Genomic DNA, 23,225 nt, shown 5'->3' with positions numbered 1-23,225 from the left:
GGCCCAGTGTGGAAGGAGGTAAAGCACTCAGGAAACAGAGCTCCAAGAACAGGCCCCCAGCCGGAGGCCGGAAGAGATCTCCTTGCTACAGGCTCTGTGTTGTGGCTCTCAGGGAAATCAGGTAGTGGCCGAGGTGGGCTGAGCCTCAGGGCGCTGGGCAGGACTTCAAAACAGAGCTGCTCTCTGAGCAGAGCAAACAGAGCAGAGAGACTGCTTCTGCAGCGGTGCAAACGCTGGAGGGGCCGATCTGCTGGATCTGTTTGACCACACCAGTCTGGGTGCTGTCCATGTTAGCTGCTGTCCCGTGCCATAAGCACACCCCAAACACAGAACCTGCTCGAGCTCCTCTGTGATGGGAACATTTTGTTCTCAAACAGACAAAACAAACAACTCTTTCCTTTGAGTGGTTATGAATTTTCATTTCCTACCCCACCACCCGCTTCAGCCCCACCCCTACGGAGACAAGTTATCTGGAACATTATTTGTCGAACAATAATTAGTACCAAGGCTGCAAAGAACTGTTGACTTACAGAAAGACACAAAGTTAGTGTTTGAGTTAGTTAGTTTGAGTTTTATCTGGGGTCTTGCTGAGGACTAAAGCCTAGGAGAGAGCCACTCAGGTCTGATGAACTGCTCTTAAGAGGTAGGGGAGAAGCCAGGTTATATATGGCTAGGAAATAAGTGTAGTCAAGCATATACATCTTGGTACAGAATTTCAAATGCATGCATCAAAAGAAAAAGATACTGCAAATCATAAAGAACAGACATCTCAAGTTAATAGTTTTAGTGCTTTTCTATGTATGGGAAGTTTCAGAAATCCAGGGCCATTAAAATTTTCCCTGAGATATACATCTAACTATCTGTGGGCCTGCGTGTTCACGTGTATCCAAAGCACAAGGTGACTCATCCTGTTTTTTTCTTTAAATTCCTTTTGGAGTGCAACTGCCAGGACAGCAACTGCAGTGGGTTATGACTTAACCCTTGCAGAATCGGGTGGTGAGCAGCACTCTTTGGCTTAGCGATCCTAATTTTTCTGTGTCCATAGAACAAAGAGCTTTATTTGGGGTCTTGGGAATTGCAAATTGGGAGACACAGGTTTGGGTAAAACCGAAAGAGTGTTCTGAAGAAGAGAAAGAATCAGGGGCTTATAAAGGCAAAAGCCACAAGATTGTTAAAGTTGTCTTGCAAGGATTATGATTGGCTCTAATGCAGAAAGGAAATATTTGCCCTTAAGGGATAGGCTGTCATGATTTATTTAGGGTAAGGGTCTGTTAAGTATCTTAAGTTTCTGGAACATTGTGTAGATGTTCTGGATGCCTGCCTTTATAAGTCAATAAGTGGTCAAAAGTTTAGATTCCATCCTGGCTGAGATGTGTATAAGTCCCACTTCCTCAATTACCTCCTGGCTCCATCTGAGTGAGCTCTCTTAGCAATACTGACTCCATTTTTATTTTCCTTTTTGGGTATTTTGGATATTTTCCAGTGGCACCTTCCCCCGCCCCCCTATATTAACTCTTGGTTCTTCTCAACCCTGCCTTAAGACTTGGAAAGCTGACCTTCTTGGACTGCCCTCCAGCTTCCAGTTGGGTTGGACCAGTGGCAGGCTCTGGCAGAAGGTCAGAGGGAGAGTCAGGTTCAGGTACTTATTCCCCCAGCTCACTTTGTATTGGACCATGGGTTGAGTATGTCCCTAAACTGAAGGCCACAGCTTCTGTCAGGTAGCCTGCTCCTACAGGTGGTAATAGCTTCCTATTAAAAAATGAAATTCAACTGAGCAAATTTTAAAGATCTTGTTGGCCATATTCAGCAATTCATGAATCAGGCAGCATCCAACCTAGCAGATAGAAAGGAGCCTGAGGAGCTTTGCGAAATGAAAGACTTTTATAGGCAGAAGGGAGCAGGAACAATGAAGTTATACAAGGCAAAAAAGCGGGTTGGTTATAAGGTTACTTTCCTTTACAAGGGAATGGCAGGGGTCTATCAGGCAGATTACCTAACTAGTGCTGATCAGGAAATTCCTGATGGACTGGGGCTGGTTTAAAATTCCACTTCTGGAGGAGCCAAAACTTTTTTTTTTTTTTTTATAAATTTATTTATTTATTTTTGGCTGTGTTGGGTCTTCGTTTCTGTGCGAGGGCTTTCTCCAATTGCGGCGAGTGGGGGCCACTCTTCATCGCGGTGCGCGGGCCTCTCACTGTCGCGGCCTCTCTTGTTGAGGAGCACAGGCTCCAGATGCGCAGGCTCAGTAGTTGTGGCTCACGGGCCTAGTTGCTCCGCGGCATGTGGGATCTTCCCAGACCAGGGCTCGAACCCGTGTCCCCTGCATTAGCAGGCAGATTCTCAACCACTGCGCCACCAGGGAAGCCCCAAAACTTTTTTTAAAAATTTATTTATTTATTTTGTCTGCAGCAGGTGTTAGTTTCAGTATGCGGGCTCTTCATTGCAGCATGTGGGCTCTTCGTTGCGGCATGCATGTGGGATTTAGTTTCCCGATCAGGGATCGAACCTGGGCCCCCTGCGTTGGGAGCATGGAGTCTTACCCACTGGAGCACCAGGAAATACCCCCAAAGCTTTTAGTTAAGTTTTGTTTTGGTGGCTTGGCCCTTAACATGAGCTACTCCATTTTGGGCCTGTTGCTTTGTTTTTACTATTTCAAATATTGTTAGGCTTGGCGTTTTGTACCACCTCATGGCCCATTTCCTTAACAGTTACAATTTTACATGTCACCCCTTGAACTCTCCTCAGTTATTCAGTTTTCATATGCCGTTGGTTTCTCTTCCATCGCATCAATAGCTCTCTGGTGCCAGGATCCATTCTCTCTTTCCATCCTTGGTGGCTGGGGCATTGACAAAGAACCTGGGGTGGTTCAGATGACTGGAACAGAGCCTCAGCGCACGGACGAGCACCCCTCCTACTGAAACATCAGTTGGCAACATGCTGAGGCCTGGCACTAGGATGCATGTACCACAGGGCAAACAGGACAGCTACCTGGCCCCCTGACACAGCAGCTTACACGTGTTCTCCAATGGCAGCAGGTGGTCTTTACGGCATTGGCTCCACACCCTCCAGGTTCTCTGATGCTATCGACAGAAGACATTTGCTCCTACAAGGACTAGGCAGTCTCCTGATGTGACTTCAGCCCTTCTTCAAGCAGCCTCTCTACCCACAAACTTACCCCTCCAGAATTCTGCATACTGGCAGATAGCACCATTGTTCACCCACTAGGTGAACCCTGTTAGAACTCACCTAGAGGAGTTTTAAAGATGAGACAACAGGCCCAAAATGGAGTAGCTCATGCTAAGCCCCATGTGACCAAAATCAAACTTAATTTAAAGTTTTGGCCCTCCCAGAAATGGAATTTTAAACCAGTCCCATTCCCTCAGGAATTTCCTGATCAGCACTAGATAGGTAATCTGCCTGATAGAGCCCTGCCATTCCCTTGTAAAGGAGAGTAACCTTGCAACGACCAATATCCTTTTTGTCTAGTATAACTTCCTTTTTCCTGCTCCCTTTTGCCTATGAAATCTCTTGCATTGCATAGCTCTTTGGAGCTCATGTCTATCTCCTAAATTGTGTGCTGTCTGATTCATGAGTTGCTGAATTAAGGCCAATAAGATCTTTATTTATTTTTTTAATTTTTAAAAATTTTTTTGGCTGTGTTGGGTATTCGTTGCTACGCTCGAGCTTTCTCTAGTTGCGGCAAGTGGGAGCTACTCTTCGTTGCAGTGCACGGGTGTCTCACTGTGGTGGCTTCTCTTGTTGCAGAGCACGGGCTCTAGGTGCGCGGGCTTTGGTAGTTGTGGTGCACATGCTCAGTAGTTGTGGCTCGCAGGCTCTAGAGGGCAGGCTCGGTAATTGTGGTGCACGGGCTCAGTTGCTCCACAGCATGTGGGATCTTCCCAGACCAGGGATCGAACCCGTGTCCCTTGCATTGGTAGGCAGATTCTTAACCACTGTGCCACCAGGGAAGTCCCAAGGCCAATAAAATTAATTTACTTCATTGAATTTTGTTCTTTAACAGTTTTGGTGATGACAGTGGGATCCAAGGGAGTCTACTAACATCCTCAAGGACAATGGGAAACACAGGCCTTGGCACCTGCTGAACCCTTTTGTTCTCTTTCTCGCTGCTTCTGAAGGCCATGGGTAAGTTCCTCTTGGATCTGAGCTCTGCTCCCTTTGCATCTGAGCTTGCTGCTCTCATTGGTTTTCCAGTCCAGGGTTAACAGGGCAGTCTGACAGAGCACCAGTCCCTAGCTCCTCGTCAGTCCACAATACCATTTCTTTGGTTACTGCTGACATCCACAGGTCTATTTCCTCCTCAGTTATTATTTGTTTCTGCTGATATACGCATAAGGTAAAAGAATGATCGATCTATTGTTAAAGGGAATCTTGGAAGGCAAAGTTGCAAAAGATGCATTCAGGTTGAGCACCTAAAAGCTGTTTGAGCTCACCATCTAATCTAAGACCCCCATTCTAGGATAAATTGGTTAGGGAATGGGTTAGATCAGTACTAGGTCACCTCCCAACCTCAAGAAAATTTTTGTGCAATGAGATGCCCTGTAAAACATAAAACATCACAGAATCTCCAACCCAGTGGCACATTCCTGTTAGGGATGAATTTGGTTCCAAGAGACCAAAGGCTTCACTGAAGAAATAGGGTCCTCAAGTTCCAAAGAACTGAGTGTTCTATCTTCTGGCACACCTGCTTATTTAACTTCTAAGAACTATGGTCCTGGAAGCTATAGATACATACAAAAATGTTAAAATCTTACTAAAGACAACCTAGATTTACAATGACCGTTATGGGGAACATTCCAGTTAGACAAGGCCATTCATTCAAAAAGTACAATTGTAATCGAGTGTTCCCGAATCAAACCTACAGAATGGGATACCTGTTATTTTAACTGATATGCAGGAGCCTCCAAAAGGCTTCAAGATTCCAAAATAGCTTCATTGAAAGATTCATTGCAAAAGGCTAATGAAGGGACTTCCCTGGCGGTCCAGTGGTTAAGACTCTAAGCTGCCAATGCAGAGGACGTGGGTTTGATCCCTGGTCGGGGAACTAAGATCCCACATACTGCAGGGCCAAAAATTTTTTTTAATAAAAGCACTAATGAAAAGTTAAAGACACAAGAGTTACCCAAAACCAAAGGCTGTAAGACTGACGTGACTCTTACCACTCCCATCTATCTTCCTTTACCTGAGTACTCCCAGTCTACTAATCCTCTATCTGAATCGCCTTTCCACTCTGAAGAGACTATTAGTTACCTTTTATTTTATTTTTTGTTTATAGTAAACTTTATTTTCATTGATTTCATTTAACATAATTTCAAAGTAGGTCTGTGCTTTAAGATAAGCAAAAGAACAGATATCCTAAATCTCATTAAGAGATCTTTTTCACACTGTTCCTCTGAGTAGGTCACGGGGTTTCAGGGGCCCCAGTGGTGATACCTAACATTTTATCCCTGGAGATATTACCTGTAGATACAGAAAGAACAGATAACACCAACACACAAGAATCAAACTGTATGAGGGTACTACAGGAAGAAGCTCTTGTGTTATACTTTATCCACCTCTTTAGGGTTGTAATTATAATGACTGACTTTTTTCTCTGCAAAGTTCAGTGTTGTTTTTTGTTGTTGTTGTTTGTTTTTGTTCAGTGTTGTTTTAAATAAAATGTCAGAATATGTGAAAATGCTGTACTCATTTATCTTAATACACTAAAAATAGTGGAAGTTTAAAAATTCTTCATGAGTCCAATCTGGGCCATGACTACCACTGATGGGGTTTACCCAACACACTAATTCCAAGTTTGGCGACCATGAGCAAACTGGCACCCGCAATTAAGCCTGCAGGCATAAATTTTCCAGAGTGGTAGAATCTCATTCCCATAATGCCAGCCAAGGTTCCAGATCTAATGAAGAAAACCTAAATGTTCCTTGGATCCTGAGACCCCTGATAGGCACCCGGGCCCGCTAAACCACCGAAGAGGAGCCCGGCAGCCAGAGACGGGACACTGCCTGCTTTTGCATAGCCAGTGATCCCACTTATCCCACCCGAAGCAACCAGTGCTGCGTAGCCAAAACCAATACAATATAAAGGCACTAGTGGGCTGGAGTCCTTCTGCATTGTTCTCTTTCACTCTGTCCAGACAGATTACACCAGGCCTGCACCTCCTTCCCGAAGGTCTGCACTGGCCGCACATGCCTTGGGGTGGAGAGTCGCCAAAGTTAACTTTTAACATTTTAAATAATTAATTAATTAATTATTTGGCTGCTTTGGGTCTTCGTTGCTGCACACAGGCTTTCTCTTGTTGCGCTGAGCGGGGGCTACTCTTCGTTGTGGTGCGCGGGCTTCTTATTGCGGTGGCTTCTCTTGTCGCGGAAGACAGGCTTTAGTGCGTGGGCTTCAGTAGTTGTGGCACTCAGACTCAGTAGTTGTGGCTCTCGGGGGTCTAGAGCTCAGGCTCAGTAGTTGCGGCGCACGGGCTTAGTTGCTCTGCGGCATGTGGGACCTTCCCGGACCAGGGCTTGAGCCCATGTTCCCTGCATTGGCAGGCGGATTCTTAACCCCTGCGCCACCAGGGAAGCCCTTAACTTTTAATGATCTCCTTTGAGTATCTTTCAGTCCTTTGTCACAGACTAAGGGCCACAGTTAAAGAATTTTTCCTAAACACAGGGATCATCCCCAAAAGTATTTTGAAGAATTGAGTCCTCATCTGGGCTGTCAGATCTTCACCAGCTTGTGCACATGTAGGAAAGCCCCATAATGGATGCAGGAGGCAGAACGGTGTAACTCTGAGAATGATGCTCAAGATCCTGGATCTCCAACATGGTCCCCTTGTGGACCAGAAAAAGCTCGCAAAATAGCAGTGGATATTTTAAGAGCTCTTCTCAAGGTTTTCCCTGCTTGCAGTGGTTGCTCTATTATTCACACCTGCAAACAAAAAAGATGAATTTAGGGCAGACTTTAAAGCCCATCTGGAAGCTCTCTTCCTACGGCATTCTGATTTCCATACAATAGATGATGCTGCCCAACCTGCTCTAACTGCCTTATTGGTAAATGTATTTTCTCCCCTGAGATAAGTGGATTGATTAAAAGGCAGAAAATAGATGGGAAGTCACAGGTCTGACCAAATTTTGAGTTGTTTGTATATTTTGGAAATTAAGCCCTATTGGTCGCATCGTTTGCAAATACTTTCTCACAGTCCTTAGGTTGTGTTTTCCTTTTGCTTATGGTTTCCTTTGCTGTGCAAAACCTATAAGTTTAATTAGGTCCCATTTGTTAGCTGAGCACTTTGAAAGGATATCTCTTTTTTTTTTTTTGGCCACGCAGCTTGCGGGATCTTAGTTATCTGACCAGGGGTCGAACCCAGGCCCCCGGCAATGGAAATATGGAGTGCTAACCCCTGGAAAGGATATCTTTTTATGTGCCCTACAATCTGTCCTTGATATAGAGAGGAAGAATTCCAGCCAAAAATCCCTAATTTAATCAGTTACTCTAATATCTGTGGGCTACCTTTAATACTGACATTGGGAGATTAAAAGTGCAGAACCTATAAATATTCAGATAGACGTAACTAAACCTCTTCCCAAAATTATCTCAATATCCATTAAAATCCGAGGCCACACAAGGCCTCACGTTAGACCAAATCACCCAGGGGCTAACCGTTCCCTGTACCAGACCTGGTGTGTGGCTGTTAGCATAACTGATGCCATCTTGGGCCCTTACAATTTCTACTGTTTTTCACTGACCCTACCCAGGACTGTACCGTGCAGTGAATCACTTCTCTGTCATCAAGGGCTTTTTAGTTTAATAAATATCGTTTAATAATCATTAGGTCCAGGAAGCCTCTATGCTCTGTTAGTCCCCAAACAATGATGAAAACCTTCCCTGACGTATTCCCAGCACCCATGAGACTAGTTACCCGTTCATAAATCTTAACTTACGAATGCACCTACCCCCATATCCTAGGTAACTATAAAGAATTGTCCCAATGGTCCTTCATTTCTATTCCCTTTCTGCCTATAAAACCTCTTGCTTTGTATACTCTTCAGAGCTCCTCTCTACCTGCTAAATTGGATGCAGTCTGACTCAGGAATGTCATGGTCCCAACGCGGGTTGGGAAGAATTTCCAGATTACAAGGCAGAATGTAAAGAAGATAGAATTTATTAAAGGGAAGGGTCGCTGCCAGAAGAGCAGGCCGGCTTCCTGATAGTCAGGGAGAGCCGACCCGGAGCAAGTGTTACTGGTCTGTTTTTTATATCCAGGGAACAAAGGAAGTTACGAGTCACCTGCTGATTGGCAGGTATGCATACTAACAGTGTGGCAGAGCAGGAGAAGAACGGGGCAAATACCTTTCCTTATATGGGTTGGGAAGGGGACAGGGCATGACACTTGGGAGGGATCAGGGATATTGTAATGGTTGCTACATGACAGAGTGATAAGAGGCAGGTAACTCCCTGTCCCTCGATGTTGGCCCTTTGAGTTTATCTTGTCCCTTGTCCTTGGAGCACCACAATGAATTGCTAATTAAAGCCAAAAGAGCTTTAAAATTTACTCAGTTGAATTTTGTTAACGGGAGAAAACAGCTGAAAGCTGTGGTCAGGAAAAATTTTGTGTGCCTGTGGACTGGGAATGAGCAAGTATCCCTGGTTGTGGTGGTGATGGGGGAAGGGACTGTCCTGAACGGAGCCTTCCTTAGGATTTGGTTCCCCTCCTTGAACGGGGCCCCAGAGGGTAATGAGTGTCCCCCTTTACAGCTCCTCCTGGCCAGCCTGGTCATCTAGATCTTGCCGGTCCCTGATTTGGCCCCTGGCTTTGATCCCGTTCTTCCCTGGGGGGAGGGAGCCCTGGAGGGAAGCCCTGCACACAAATGGGGAGGGGTGTAGGAAAACAGGGTAAGACGGATGGAGCTCTGAGGTACCAAGAGAAGGCAGGCGTCCAGTGGGTTAGGTGGGGTGTGTGCGGACCACCTCCTGGGTTGGGCTCAGAGGTCGTCCAGCAGGGCACTTGGTCCCGGGAGAAGCCGAGACGTCGGCCCTCCCAGCTTCCTAGAGAGGCCGAGAGGCCCGGGGCGGTGACGCGCTTGCGCGATACGGGCCAGCGGAGAGCCGGGCGCGGGGCTACTGGCGCGGCCTGGGTCGTGTGGTCAGGGCACCTAGGAGCTCGCGGCCGCGGGAGTCGGTGAGTGGGGCGGCAGGGCGGCGGGGCGGCGGGGGTTGTCGTGGGGGCGCGGGGTTCACGGCGGGCGGCCGGTGAGGCTCGGCCTGGAGGCTGCGCCCGGGCTGGGGTCTGGCCTGGGAGCCCAACCGCCGCGGTGAGGGCGTATCTGCCTGCGCTTCGCTGCCCGGGGCGGGAATCTGGAGTAATGGTTTCTGTGTTTTATCACTTCTCCCAATTATGCAAACAAAGCGTATTCATAACATGGAATTAGATGACGCGGGTGAGCGTTAGAAAAGTGAAAGTACCCGCAATCCGTTGTTTTCCGTTCGGAGGCTTCCTGACCTTTTAAAATTTGTGCACGATTATGCAAACTCTTGTTTGCATATATGTACAAATATATATTTTTAAGAAGTGGGATTATTTTACTAGTTTTTAAAGATATATAATCCATATATTTTATTTTTAATTTAAAAAATTGAGGTGTAATCCACATAGAACAACATAGTGGTTTTAGGTGTACAACATGATTCCGTATTTGTATACTGTTGCTTTTAAAAAGCTTTTTTTAGTAGTATTGTGATAAAGTGCACATAACATTTACCACACGATACATAAAAATTGATCATTTAAGCCATTTAAAAGTGTATAATTCAGTGGCATTATGTACATTCATATTGTTGCTTTTTGAAAATTATATCATCTTCAACTTGTGGAATGCATTTGTTCATATAGTGGTTAAATTTGGGGCCAGCAGTGTGACACCACTGAGACATATTTTTGCAGGTATAATTTAAAAAAAATTTTTGTTTTCCGTAGTACACATTACATGAAGCTGTAAATGCTCAACAAGTGATGTGTATTAGGTTGATTGTTTTCAGAATGAAAGAGTACTATATAAAATACAGTTTTTAAACACAAGGTAAAGCTGTAACCTAAAACCACTCTACTGTCTTCTCACTTACATTGGCCTAAGAAATCAGAGCATGTTCACCTTCTTAAAAGTGTGGCGCAGTGGTTGAGAGTCCGCCTGCCGATGCAGGGGACACGGGTTCGTGCCCCGGTCCGGGAAGATCCCACATGCCGCGGAGCGGCTGGGCCCATGAGCCATGGCCACCGAGCCTGTGCGTCCGGAGCCTGTGCTCCGCAATGGGAGAGGCCACAACAGTGAGAGACCCGCGTACCACACACACACACACACACACACAAACCCTTTTTATTTTGAATAATTGCAGACACACAGAGGGTGTCAGAACATTACAGAATTCCCTTATATCTTTACCTGGTTTACCTAAAGGTAATGTCTTGCATAACTACAGTACAGTCATCAAACTTAAGAAATTTGCAGGGGTCCAATACGATTAATTAAACTGCTGATTTATCCAGAGTTCATCACTGTCTCGCTAATGTTCTTTTTCTGTTCCAGGATCCAGTCTACAATCCCTCATTCTATTTAGTTGTCACGTCTTCTAGTCTCCTTCAGTCTGTGACAGTTCCTCAGTTTTACTTGTTTTTCATGATTTTGAAGTATTTTGTATTTGTGATTTTAGAGTGACCCTCTCGATTTGGTTTTGTCAGATGTTCTGCTTAGATTGAGGATGATATCGATATGTCTTCTTACTGGTATACTACTCTCTTTGTTTTTGGTTGTGTGGGGTCTTAGTTGCGGCTCGTGGGCTCCTTAGTTGTGGCATGTGAACTCTTAGTTGTGGCATGCATGTGGGATCTAGTTCCCTGACCAGGGATCGAACCCCAGCCCCCTGCATTGGGAGCGCGGAGTCTTATCCACTGCGCCACTAGGGCAGTCACTAAATTATTCTAACTTTGGCCATTGGGAACGCTTTCAAGTTGGCTCCTGTTTCCCCTTACATGCTCCTTTCCTTTTTTGTGTCTTTCTCTGATTTTCAGGCACCACAAGCTATTCATCTTGTATTTTCACCTCCCCCAGCCCTGGAATCAACCATTTCTGCAAGGATTCCTGGTTTCGTTTATTGTAGAATGGTATTGAGAAACCAAATTTTGGGCACTAGGTTGAGTTCATTTCTTAATTGGTAAATTGGTGTAAATGTTATTTTAACATTTTAAATGTGTACTAGAAGCAATCTTTCTTTAGTGGCAATTGTCTTAGAAACTTGTTTGTTTATTATTAGTGTATAAAATAAACCTTATGTACCCTCTCACTGGCAGGAAAAAGATGAGAACAAGAGATTACTTAATGGGGATTTTAAAAGGAAATCAAAATTACATTGCATATTGCTTTGCAATGTTGTGTTGCTTTCTGCTGTGTAACAGGGTGAATCAGCTATATGTATACATGTGTCCCCACATCCCCTCCCTCTTGCGCGAGCAAATATTTATTGATTACCTATTGTGTGTCAGGTAATGGGGACCTATTGTAATAAATATGGCAGCTCAAAATCCTAATCTTATGAAGTTTACGCTGTAATTGGGGAAAAAGGGAACAATAGGCACATCATTGAAATTTCTGAATATATTACCTAAAAGTTATGTAACCTAAAATGTATGTAAGAAATAAAACAGAAATTCAGAAATTCATAGAACACCAATGACTTAGATATAATTTAAAAATAATCCTTCTTTGACACATCTGTTGACATAGTATTTCTTAAAGATGTGTCGTACTGAAAAATGGGGAATACTGTAGTGCCATTCTATTGGCACATACTCTTGGAGATTCCCAATTAATATATTACCAGGCTCTGAAAAGTTCTGAAAGTAAGATATGTTTCGTTTTCTTTAAGCTTTCCAAAGCTTGTATTTTTTTTTTTTTACAAATGCAGCTCTGTAGTTTTTACCAGATCATATAAAAATGTATTTGAAATACTATCATTAAAGAACAGTATAAAGAAGCAAATATAAATCAGCTGAAGTCACACCATCCTGAGATAACCACATAAACATTTTGCTGCTGCCGTTCCTTTCTTTCATCTCTCCACAGCTGTATAACGACACAGTCAAATGTGTATTTAGAGATTGTTCTAAAATACTGTCCTTATTGTATATGCACTTTTCTCTTTTTTCCTTTTCTCTCACCTCTCCATCCTCCATCCTGAAAATCACTATTAAGGATCTGGCTGTTACTTTGTTCCATATTCATATTATCATGTACAAGTTTTTGTGTAAGAAGATGTTAAATGGGATTGGTCCTGTACTCGGAGTGGGCTGAAACCCTAAACAGAAATGATGAATGATAAGTGTCAAAACCATTCTAACCATTTTTAGAGAGAGGCCCCAGAAACATTTTCACGTGACTTATTAAAAGGTGAACAAAATTGGGCCTGTGAATCTTAGTCACCCCCCAACTTGAGCCTATGTGTGAATATTTATTTATATGAAGAGTGTTGGTTGGCCTGACAGTGAGCCAGCATTTCTTCTTCCTCATATAGCAGGGGATGCTATCTTCCCAGGTGCCAATCCAAGTGCAAGAGTAGGGAGTGAGGAAGGCAGTAATAAAGTCCTTTGAGAAGATTAAAGGAGGCTTGCATAAGAAGATTCTGCCATGTTATTTTCTGACTGGATGCTTGTTGACCTAAGGAAACTAACTCATCAGCCCAGCCAGCACCACATCCACTTCTATTACAAAAGAATTCTGAGAATATGATATAGTCCTACAAGAGTTTGGGGAATACGCTATAAAATCAGAGGCTGCTAGAATTCCCCTGACATCAGCATAAGAAGAGAAGATTGTGATGGGAGTAAAGTACACTTCCACAGATGTGGGGCAAGAGGGTAAGTTTTCCATAAGTCAAATGATACCATAGATGTAAATAGGCTGAAGCTGCCTTAAAAGAATCCCCTTTCAGGGTACCTGGCAGAAGGAAACGACCCCAAATATAAATCCTTTGAAAAGGAGGTAAGAGAAAAATTTAAAAGTATAAACCGAAAGTGCATCACACGGGCTTCTCTGGTGGCTCAGTGGTTGAGCGTCTGCCTGCCGATGCAGGGGACACGGGTTCGTGCCCTGGTCCGCGAAGATCCCACATGGCCGCGGAGTGGCTGGGCCCGTGAGCCATGGCCGCTGAGCCTGCGCGTCCGGAGCCTGTGCTCCGCAGCGGGAGAGGCCACAACAGTGAGAGGCCTGCGTACCGCAAAAACAAAACAAAAGAAAAGTGCATCACTCAAATTAGGAAAAGGTGGACTATGAAAGGCCACTTCATCAAGGTGCCTGGGGTAGGGGTGCCAACGAAGAATCTACAAATGCATTCTCAAGAGGAGCTAGCAGCAGTTGGATGTCTGCCATAACAGACAGCATATAAGAGCCAAGAAAGAACTCCAGACAGCATCAGATTTTGCCTGGTTGCCTCTCATTTCTTTTCCCTGCTCTGACACTGGAAGAATCAGCAAGAAAGTGAGGAAGGCAAGCAGAACAAGATAGAAAAACAGTGAAAGAATAGATGATACTGCATCACTGCTCACCCCGTCCCTTCTCATCTTCCTCACTGCCGCTTTGCAGAAGCAAGAATCCAGCCTGAGCTAGGGGTAAGGGAGAAGATTTGAATTGGTTGAGAGATTGAAGTTTTGGTATTAAGTTAGACTGGGTTTTTTATTATCTTTCTAAAGAAATATTTATTTATTTATTTGGCTGCCTCAGGTTTTAGTTGCAGCACACAGGATCTTTGTTGCCGCACCTTTTTAGTCGCAGAATGCAGGATCTTTAGTTGCGGCATGCAGGATCTAGTTCCCTGACCAGGGATCGAACTTGGGCCCCTTGCGTTGGGAGTGCAGAGTCTTAGCTACTGGCCTGTCAGGGAAGTCCCGGTTTTTTATTATCTTAAAAAATGGGTGGAATTGCCAAGAGATCTGAGATCAAGATTAATTCAGGGACAAGGAATATCCCAGAAAGTCTGTTTGGTCATCAGTGGAGAAAAGTAAGTTATTTCCTTTTTGCATTCCCTTGAGACTATCACATTTAATAAATAATATATAGATATAGATAGACACATATAGATATCTTGTATATATATATCGTGTGTGTATCACTATTAAATATATAAAATGCAAAAAAAATTACATTGCATATAAGATGATAGAGCAAAATGACAGAAAGAAGAAAATGTCCCTGAAAAATGCCCATATGCTTGCTTGGGACTTCCCATGTTTTTTTTTTTTTATACATTTATTTACTTTTGGCTGCGTTGAGTCTTCGTTGCTTCGCGCAGGCTTTCTCTAGTTGCAGTGAGCGGGGGCTACTCTTCGTTGCAGTGGGCGGGCCTCTCATCTCACTGGCGCCTCTTGTTGTGGAGCACGGGCTCTAGGCGCGTGGGCTCAGTAGTTGTGGCGCACAGGCCTAGTTGCTCCGTGGCATGTGGGATCTTCCCAGACCAGGGCTCGAACCTGTGTCTCCTGCATTGGCAGGCGGATTCTTAACTACTATGCCACCAGGGAAGTCCTCCCCTGTTCTTTTGAAAGCCATTTTCATTTGGGAATGAAACTGGGCAAAGGGATGAAGCTCTGGGGAAGAAGAGGCCTGCTCCATCTCAGGTTGCTCCCCAGGCCTGGGGGCTCCCATTTGTGGTATAATCTTAACAAGTTGATGAATGAAGCTTTTCTTCTGTGCTCAGAAGCTAGTTGGGACCTGGAAGGAACCCTGAGGCATTAGGATACCTGAATTTAATTGGGCAGTTTCAGCTCACTGGCCCCATCTCTTTACTATGCTGTGGGGCTTTCATTCAGACTTCGAAAGGCCCAGGAGGTTATTAACTTTTTTTTTTCTTTTAAAGGAATGGTTTTCTTTTTTTTTTCTTTTAATTTTTTTGGGCTGTGTCGGGTCTTAGTTGCGACATGTGGGATCTTTGTCTCAGCATGTAGGAATTGTGGCGCACGGGCTTCTCTCTGGTTGTGGCGCTCGGGCTGCATGGCGCGTGGGCTCTCTAGTTGTGACATGCGGGCTTAGTTGCCCCGCGGCATGTGAGATCTTAGTTCCTTGACCAGGGATTGAACCATCGTCCCCTGCATTGGAAGGCGGATTCTTTAACACTGGACCACCGGGGAAGTCCCAGGAAGTCACTAACTTTTATCCATGTTCATGGTTGCAGGGGCTGGGCTCAGAGGGCTGGAATCTTTTGCCATATTCACAGGCAGTTGGTCCATCTTCTCATCACCTCTTTACAAATACTTCACTGACCTCTTCGGACATTTCTGCAGCAGCTGCTTCAGAACAGGTCAGCTTGGAGGCTTATGTTTGGTGCTGATTTCCCTGTGGGTCTCAATTTCCTGAGATAGGTCAGTGCCATTTACATTTCCCGCTGGGTGCGTTTCTTCAAAATATTTCTCTCTGGTCTCCAGTTCATTCTGTTGCATCTTACTCCCGGATTTCTCTGCAACTGAGTGTCTTTCTCTTCCCCAGTCTTTCTGCAAGTTTGGCAGGGAAAGTCTCTCGCCTCTTTCTCTGACTCTCAGCTCCCTCCTGAGCAGCTCCCGTTGGTGCTGCTGCGGCTCAGCAAGGCTGGATCCTGCCCCTGCCGCTCCGGAGGCACCTTTCCTCTTCAGCCTCCTCTTGTTGTTGTGTCTTCAAGTCTCTTTTTATAGGCCTTCAGTTATGTACCTTATCACTTCTCAGTTTTCCTTTGCTTTTGTTTTCTCTGTGTACTTATTTTCCTTACCCCATCCCCTTCTTTCGCAGCAAAGCTTCGTTTCTCTGCCAAAACTTCAGCAGCTTCGTCAGCACGCATGATCCCAAAGTAGTTCTTCAATTGATTCTCCATCCCCTTGTAGCAGCACTGCAGTTTCTTTTATCTGGATGGTGGTGGGGATATTGAATAATAGCCTCCGAACTGAGAAGAAACTTTGAGACGAAAACGTGAAGCAGGCAACTCCATGAAGTATAATTATGATGTTTATTGTGGGTACTTACATAGGGGCAGTACGGGCGGACAACCACCAGAGGCATTTGCAGCTGAACTCTATGCTGCCAGAAGGGGCGTGGGGGAATTTATTTATTTATTTTATTTATTTTTTAAAAAATGTTTTCTTATTTATTTTATTGATTTATTTTTGGCTGCACTGGGTCTTTGTTGCTGTGCGCAGGCTTACTCTAGTTGCGGAGAGCCAGGGCTACTCTTCGTTGTGGTGTGCGGGCTTCTCATTGCGGTGGCTTCTCTTGTTGCAGAGCACGGGGTCTCTAGAGCACAGGCTCAGTAGTTGTGGCACACAGGCTTAGTTGCTCCGCGGCATGTGGGATCTTCCTGGCCCAGGGCTCGAACCCATGTCACCTGTATTGGCAGGCGGATTCTTAACCACTGCACCACCAGGGAAGCCCTGGCATGAGGGAATTTAAAGGGACCAAAGCTAAAGATAGAATCTGACTACTAAGCGAGAAGCACATTCGTGCCAGTGGGAACTGGGGGTTTCTCCTCCCTTCTGAGGTCTCATGAACATTATTCCTCATGGACCATTAACCATCTGGACTAGCAAAATGCGTTCTTCCAGTTTTCGTATCAGATGAAGGCAAGAGTAAGAGTTGATAGGGAACTTATCTGGCTTTGGGTGCATTCCTTGTGAGTAGGCTAAAGCTCAGAAAGGGGACTGTGGGCCTAAGATGGAGCTGACAAAGTAAAGTCAGTGTGGTCCAGCCACATAGATGGCATGCTTTCTTCATCCCATCTCAGTTTACAGTCATCTGTTTGGAGAGTCTTAGCAGTACTTGCTGAGTTCAGGAGATGTTTGTAGGTGATGATGGCTTCTGGTTGAAGTAACGGTTCTTTAAATTTTCTTAACAGTGGTGGGAGGTGGAAGGTTCCACCCTTTCAGGGGAAGATGACCATCATCTGTGACTTGGTGCACTGAGTAATGGGGCCACTTTACAACAGGTGCCAAGGTCTGCAGTCTACCTCATACTTCAGTTGGAGGACGGAGGGAATGAAAAGTGCCCATTGAACTGAGAAGATACCTTAAGACTGAAAAAGAAGGCAGGCAGCTCCATATAGTCAATGGATCAGTTTATTAGAGGGTAATTTACTCACATGGTGAGATCAGGTGGGTGAACTAGAAGCATTTGCAGCTGCACTCCGCACCACTGAGGGGCCTCTGGGACAGTTTTATTGTTAACCTAGGTATGGGGGGGTATGTGCTTGGAAATAGGAAGTGCATTTCTTTTTTTTTCCCGGAAGTGCATTTCTAAGTCAAGTTTTATGAATGGGTAATTCGTCTGGTGGGCGATGGGAATGTGTCAGTGAAGGTCTTCATCGCTGTTTGGAGACTGTTAGAGCATAGGTGCCACCTGGAACTAATGATCCTGAAACAATATCTATTAACTACAAAGCCCTTGATGACAGAAAAGTGATTTTACCTCATAGTACAGTCACAGGAAGGGTCACTGGAGGGACAGGAGGAATTGAATGGGCCCATGATGGTGGCAGTTATGCTAACAGCCATACATACTTCTTTGTAGACTCTTGGTTTGATTTTGTTTTAATATGCTCTTTCTTGCTTTTTTCTTTTGCATGTTGTGGTTTGGGGCAGCATTTTACTCTCTTTTGTTCTCTACCTCAGTTGTCAATTTTTGTCTTACTTTGTTCTCAGTTCAACCAGCCTTCTTCGGTTTGGTTGTTGACTCAGTGGCTAAAACAGAACAAGGGTCAGCGGGGGTTTTTTTCCCTTTTGCAGTTACTTGAGCTGCAGCCACCGTCTACATACAACTGCCCTTCAAGGACATGTAACCTATTCTGCTGAGTGCCCACCTTTTCAGTCCTGGGAGCTGGTACTCAGTACCTTTTTTTTTTTTTAATTGGCTGCACCACGTGGCATGCGGGATCTTAGTTCCTTAGTTTCCTGACCAGGGATTGAACCTGGTCAGTGAAAGCGTCTAGTCCTAACCACTGGACCTCCAGGGAATTCCAGTTGCTTTGTTTTTTAAGCAGAATTATTGATCACTTTGCTGATTATAAAAATAATGTACAGTTCAGGGAACATAGACGAATAGGAATGGAAAGCCCTCTAATCCCACTTGCCAGAGGAGATTACTGCTGAAAACACTTCGGTGGCCAAGGCTTAGGAACTTTTTTGTGCATATGCAAACTGTGCTTTATTTTTATTTTGTTTAAGACATAAGTGAGCTCATAAGTATAATTTCTAAAACTTGCCTCTTAATTTACTTTTTTGGGGGGGAAATTGGGAAAAGACAAAAAATACAAAGAAGAAAATAATAGGCAGGTGTATTTCCAACACACAGGAGTAACCTAACATTTCGGCATATTTGCAGTCATCATTGTACAATCTTAAAAGAAAAAGAGACCTTGAACATAAATGTTGTGTTAAAAAAATCAAATCACTACAAATAAAGTCTCCCTTTAACTGTTATTTCCAACCTCTCCACTTCCACAATCAGTAGGAATTTTTGTAAATCTTTTTAGGCCATTTAAAAACCTTTCGAGTGCTTTTATGTACATCAGACCTAAGAAATTTACACATAAATATGATTTTAGGTTTTTTTCTCCAATTATACCTAAGTTCTTTTTAACTTAGCATACGTTTTTGATACTGTTGGGAAAAGCAGTCAGGCGCAGCTACTTCTCTCTAGCATAACTCTGCAAGAGTAGCCCTGGCTGAGGACATTTTCTTGCAAAGAAATCAAGAGCCCTCACTCAGCCTGTGCTGTGCTTACAGCCTTTTGAGGGACTATCTTTACCTGTTCAGTGCTTAATGTGTACCCCTTTTTTCTTCTTTTTTTTTGAGAATTACGTTTTTTTTTAAAAATTTATTTTATTTTATTTTTGGCTGCATTGGGTCTTTGTCACTGTGCGCAGGCTTTTCTCTGGTTGTGGTGAGTGGGGGATACTCTTCGTTGTGGTGCGTGGGCTTCTCTTGTTGCTGAGCATGGGCCCTAGGCATGTGGGCTTCAGTAGTTGTGGCACGTAGGCCCAGTAGTTGTGGCTCGCAGGCTCTAGAGTGCAGGCTCAGTAGTTGTGGTGCACGGGCTTAGTTGCTTTGTGGCATGTGGGATCTTCCCAGACCAGGGCTCGAACCCGTGTCCCCTGCATTGGCAGGTGGATTGTTAACTACTGTGCCACCAGGGAAGCCCCCCTTTTTTCTTCTTAGGTGCATGTGTCAATGGCCCCCAGGCCCTCCCTTGCTTTCTGTATTTCAGACCCCATGGGTAAGGGGCCAAGGTCCTTCTACTGTATCATGAAGGGTGGTGCTGGTATCTGTTCCACCTGCATGGCTTTGGCTGCGAAGTGGATCCGTTGGTCGTGGGGGACCAATGGTTTGCAGGGGGTTGAATCTTGTACACTCTATTTTCTTCTCTTGTTCTAAGCGAACACTGTATCACTTGAGCCTCATGTGTGTGTTGTCTGTTCTCAGGAACTTAGAATTACGCTCTGGTCTCTTCTGTGGGTGGCACTGAGCTGCTTTTTAACCTTGGCTGCATAGCTTGACCACCCAGTGAACAGTGAAACAATTGTATTCTTTCTTAAAGGTCTAGCACAGTCTTTTAAATTGTTGTATGGTATTTCATCCTATAAAGTGCTACACTTTTATTTAGTTGTATTGGTGGGCAAGTAGGTCATTTCCAATATTGTGTTATTACAAAGAGTACTCTAGTGAACACCTGTGTAAATGCCTCAATACCTGTGCAAGTGTTTTTCCAGGGAGCTTCCTAGAACTGAAATTTCAGGGGCATAGGTAATATGGCTTTTTAGTTTTACTGCAGACTTTCAAACTACTTTTCCTAGTGGCTGTAAACATTTACACTTCTGTCCAGTGGTTTGTGCTTTTGTTCTTTTTTTTTTTGGACAAGAGGTTTTAAAATACTGACATAGTCATATATCACCCTTTTTCCTTTGTTTTCTTAAGAAATCCTTGGTTACCCCAGGGCTCTTACTCCTTTTTGTTTTAATATTTATTTATTTATTTATTTGGCTGCGTCAGGTCTTTGTTGCGGCACACAGGATCTTTAGTCGCGGTATCGAACTCTTAGTTGTGGCATGTGAGATCTAGTTTCCTGGCCAGGGATCGAACCCAGCCCCCCTGCATTGGGAGCATGGAGTTTTAGCCACTGGACTGCCAGGGAAGTCCCTGTTTTTGAAGTTAAATCTTTAGCTAGAACTCGTTTTTTGTGTGATCCCCTGCAGGTACTGAAGGATGGCTGTATCCGTCTATCTAGGAATGGAGTTGCAAGTAGTAACTGTACGTTTAACTTAATGATGCGTGACTGTTTTCCAGTGTGGCTGCACAATTTACATTTCCACCAGCAGTGTATGAGTGTTCCAGTATTTATCTCTACATCCTTACCAACATATGTTATTTTCTGACTGTCGATTCTAGCCATCCTAGTGGATGTGAAGTGGTATCTTATTGTGGTGTTGATGTGCTTTTCCCTGATGACTAATGTTGTTGAGGATCCTCTGTGTTTTTCAGCCATCTTTATATTTTCTTTGGAGAAATGTCTGTTAAGATGCTTTGTCTAATTTTAATTGTGTTGTCTTTTTATTATTGAATTGTAAGTTATTTATATTTTCTAGTGACAAGTCCCTTATAAGATATGTAATTTGTAAATTTTTTTTTCCCACTCTGTGGGTTGTCTTTTTACTTTCTTCATGAGACCTTTGAAGCACAAGAATTTTAATTTAGGTGAAGTCCAATTTATCTATTTTTTCTTTTTTTTGCATGTGGGATGCATTTGGTAGAATCCATTGACTAATCCATTGTCACAAAGTATTACACTTACATTTTATGATAAGAATATTATAGTTTTAGCTTCTTACATTTGGGTCTTTGATCCATTTTGAGTTAATTTTTGTATATTGTATTATGTAGGGGTCCAACTTGATTCTTATTCATGTAGACATATAGTTGTCCATGTACCACTTGTTGAAAAGACTATTCTTCCTCCCTTTGTGTGGTCTTGGCACACTCGTTAAAAATAAATTGACCATAGACAATTTGTGGACTCTTAATTCTGTTTCATTGATCTTTATGTCTTTCCTTATGCCAGAACCACACTGTCTTGGTGACTGCTGCTTTTTTATAAAGTAAGTTATGAAATCTATTCTCCCAGCTTACGCTTTTTAGTTTTAGTGTTTCAATTTTTTAATAGACTATACTCACTCAAAGTTATTATAAAATATTGCTGTAGTCCCTGTGCTGGACAATATATGCTTGTAGCTTATTTATTTCATACATAGTAGTTTGTACCTCTTAATCCTCTACCCCTGTCGTGCCCCTCCTCCCTTCCCTCTCCCTATTGGTAACCACAAATGTTTTCTCTGTTTGTTTTGTTATATTCATTTGTTTGTTTCATGTTAAATTTTAATTAATTAATTTCTTTGGCCATGCCACACGGCATGTGGGATCTTAGTTCCCTTACCAGGGATCGAACCCATGCCCCCTGCATTGGAAGCTCGGAGTCTTAACCACTGGACTGCCAGGGAAGTCCCTGTTTCATTTTTTAGATTGCATATTTAAGTGATAACATACAGTATTTGTCTTTCTTTTTCTGATTTATTTCACTAAGCTTAATACCCTCCAGGTCCAACCATGTTGCAAATGGCAAAATTTCATTCTTATTTATGGCTGAGCAATATTCCACATCTTCCTTATCCATTCATTTGTTGATGGACACTTAGGTTGCTTCCATGTCTTGGCTATTGTACATAATGCTTTTATAAGCGCGGGGGTGCATGTATCTTTTCAAATTAGTGTTTTTGTTTTCTTTGGGTATATACCCAAGAGTGGAATTGCTGGATTATATGATGGTTCTATTTTTAGTTTTTTGAGGAACCTTCATACTGTTTTCCATGGTGGCTGCACGAATTTACATTCCCACTAACAGTGTACTAGGGTTCCACATGCTCACCAACATTTGTTATTTGTGATCTTTTTGATGATAACCATTCTGACTGTGGCTGATTGTGGCTTTGATTTGCATTTTTCTGATGATTAGCAGTGTTGAACATCTTTTCATGGGCCTGTTGGCTGTCTATATGTCTTCTTTGGAAAAATGCCTATTCAGGGTTTCTGTCCATTTTTTAGTTTGGTTGTTTGTTTTTTTGACATTGAGTTGTGTGAGCTGTTTATATATTTTGGATTTTAACCCTTTATCGGTAATATAGTTTGCAAATATTTTCTTCCATTCAGTAGATTCTCTTTTCATTTTGTCAGTGGTTACCTTTGCTGTGCAAAAGCTTCTATGTTTAATTAGGTACCATTTGTTTATTTTTGCTTTTGTTTCTTTTTGCCTTAGGACACAGATCCAAAAAAATATTGCAATGATTTATGTCAAAGAGTGTTCTTCCTATGTTTTCTTCAAGGAGTTTTATGGTTTCTGATCTTAACATTTAGGTCTTTAATCCATTTTGAGTTTAATCTTTACTTCATTTTGAGTTTATTATGGTGTGAGAAAATGTTCAAATTTTTCATTCTTCTACATGTAGCTGTCCAGTTTTCCCAACACCACTTATTGAGGAGTCTGTCTTTTTTTACATTGTAAGTCTTGCCTCCTTTGCCGTAGATTATTTGATCATAAATGTGTGGGTTTATTTCTGGACTCTATTCTGTTCCACTGATTTATGTGTCTTGTATGTGTGTGTGTGTGCGTGCGCGCACACATGTGTAGCACCATACTGTTTTGATTACTGTAGCTTTGTAGTGTAGTCTTAAGTCAAGGAGCATATCTCTAACTTTGTTCTTTTTTCTCAAGATCGCCTTAGCTATTCGGGATCTTCTGTGGTTTCATATAAATTTTAGGATTATTTGTTTTAGTTCTCTGAAAAATGCTGTGGGTTTTTTGATAGGGATTGCATTAAATCTGTAGCTTGTTTTAGGTAGTATGGACATTTTAACAATATTAATTCGTCCAATCCATAACCACAGGATTTCTTTCCATTTCTTTGTTTCATCTTCGGTTTTCTTCAATAATGTTTTTTTTTTAATTAATTAATTTACTGGCTGTGTTGGGTCTTTGTTGCTGTGTGCAGGCTTTCTCTAGTTGTGGCGAGTGGGGGCTGCTCTTTGTTGCAGTGCATGGGCTTCTCATTGCATTGGCTTCTCTTGTTGTGGAGCATGGGCTCTAGGCACGCGGGGCTTCAGTAGTTGTGGCACGTGG

General features: G+C 43.3%; 1 protein-coding gene and 1 pseudogene across 3 annotated transcripts in view; one reads left to right on the top strand and one right to left on the bottom strand.

The window, feature by feature from the left end:
* Positions 1–5,751: 5,751 nt before the first annotated feature.
* On the bottom strand, positions 5,752–6,129 carry LOC116762643 (annotated as a pseudogene).
* Positions 6,130–9,091: 2,962 nt separating this feature from the next.
* LOC116762243 (zinc finger protein 445-like) overlaps positions 9,092–23,225 on the top strand; it is a 32,709-nt gene continuing 18,575 nt past the window's right edge. For 2 of the 3 annotated variants that reach the window (XM_032649017.1, XM_032649018.1), the window contains exon 1: positions 9,092–9,187. The gene's annotated coding sequence lies outside the window, so the exon portion shown is untranslated. The remainder of the gene's footprint in view (positions 9,188–23,225) is intronic. The other variant, XM_032649020.1, reaches the window with a different exon arrangement.

Source organism: Phocoena sinus, chromosome 11 (assembly GCF_008692025.1).
Source record: "Phocoena sinus isolate mPhoSin1 chromosome 11, mPhoSin1.pri, whole genome shotgun sequence".
In the NCBI taxonomy this organism is placed as follows: Eukaryota; Metazoa; Chordata; class Mammalia; order Artiodactyla; family Phocoenidae; genus Phocoena; species Phocoena sinus.
The sequence above is the reverse complement of the archived record's forward strand: the minus strand, read 5'-3'. Positions and strand labels throughout refer to the sequence as shown.